Below are 1343 nucleotides of genomic sequence, written 5' to 3' on the forward strand. Positions count from 1 at the left end.
CCAAATCAGGACTCATACCTACTGATAATTACACTGAATACAAATTAATTAAATGTATCTGTCAAGAGACATAAAGAGGATAAGAAAACAGGATTTTTCCAGTATGCTGTCTATAAGAGACTAAGCAAAAGGAGACACTTTAAATGCCCATCAGCAGAAGAATGGTCAAACAAACTTTGGTACATACACAAAATGGAATACTAAAAAATGTTGAAGAATAATGATGAATCTGTGATTCACACCTCACAACATGCTGAGTGAAATTAGTCAATCATAAAAGGACAAACATTGTATGAGACCAATGCTGCAAAATTTCTTTAAATTTTGATAAAAGAAACAATCTAAAGCTGTTGCTCTCCTATGTAAATTATCACTCAATTCACAATAAACAATAAAAGTTTAAAAAAAGAACAAGAAAGAAAGAAAAGAAACAATCTATGATAGTTATGGAACATGGGGGCAAAGGGAAAATTATTCATGCACTAGAGGGTGGATATATGTTAACATGGGTGACAGCAAAGGCAATGTACAACAAGAGGGAGGTTAGCAGAGTAAAGATGAAGGTAGCAGGAGACACAGGTAGGAAGGCAATAGTTAAAGTGAATAGAAGTAAAAGTTGTTAATTGTTGTGACATGGAGGGATTGCAACCAGGTAATGAAGCAAAGCATATGAGTTGTTGAATGCAAAACTGATGATCTGCTCTGTAAACCTTCACTCAGTTCACAATGAAGAGTTTAAAATAAAAACAAAAACTTGGAACTAATGTTTACTGTATAAAATGACCCATCACAGAAATAGGAATGGGAAGAATCTCACTACCCTCAAAAGAACTAGGAGAGGAGCATGTCCTTTGGATCTTAAGACCCCTGCACATTGAAGCTCCTCAACCCAGGGACAGAAAGATACGACAGCAGAAGAGTGGTAGAGAAGCAGTAAAAGAACCAAGAGTCAGACCACAAGACAGAGTGGTGGGCTTCCTAGTCCATGAAGCAAGTAAAGCAGAGTAACTTTAGTCAGGAGGCTTGCTTGAAGAGTGGGTGCTTACAGGAACTTAACTGGGGGACACAGATTTGCTCTCCCATGGAGATAGAGTCAAGTACATACAGGATGAGACTTATGGTGAAGTGGCATGCCCTGAGGGCATTTATCAGCAGTCTTACAAGAGTTTTCTAACATTGTGTGAGTGGGTGGAGGTTAGTTCTAGGAGCTGGAGGCCTGGCTGTGGGCACTCCAGAGGAGAGACTGTCCTGTCTGAAGAACTGTGGCCTGAACATTTCTGCCCCCGAATTGTAACCTGTTAACTTCCCTAATGGTGTCTTGGTGTGGCGCTGTGGGCTAATGT

General features: G+C 39.6%; 1 protein-coding gene across 1 annotated transcript in view; it reads right to left on the reverse strand.

The window, feature by feature from the left end:
* LOC102832563 (chromosome unknown open reading frame, human C4orf21) overlaps window positions 1–1343 on the reverse strand; it is a 160912-nt gene that overhangs the window by 37528 nt on the left and 122041 nt on the right. The gene's annotated exons all lie outside the window — the stretch shown is intronic.

The sequence above is a fragment of the Chrysochloris asiatica genome, unplaced genomic scaffold (assembly GCF_000296735.1).
Source record: "Chrysochloris asiatica unplaced genomic scaffold, ChrAsi1.0 scaffold00188, whole genome shotgun sequence".
In the NCBI taxonomy this organism is placed as follows: domain Eukaryota; kingdom Metazoa; phylum Chordata; class Mammalia; order Afrosoricida; family Chrysochloridae; genus Chrysochloris; species Chrysochloris asiatica.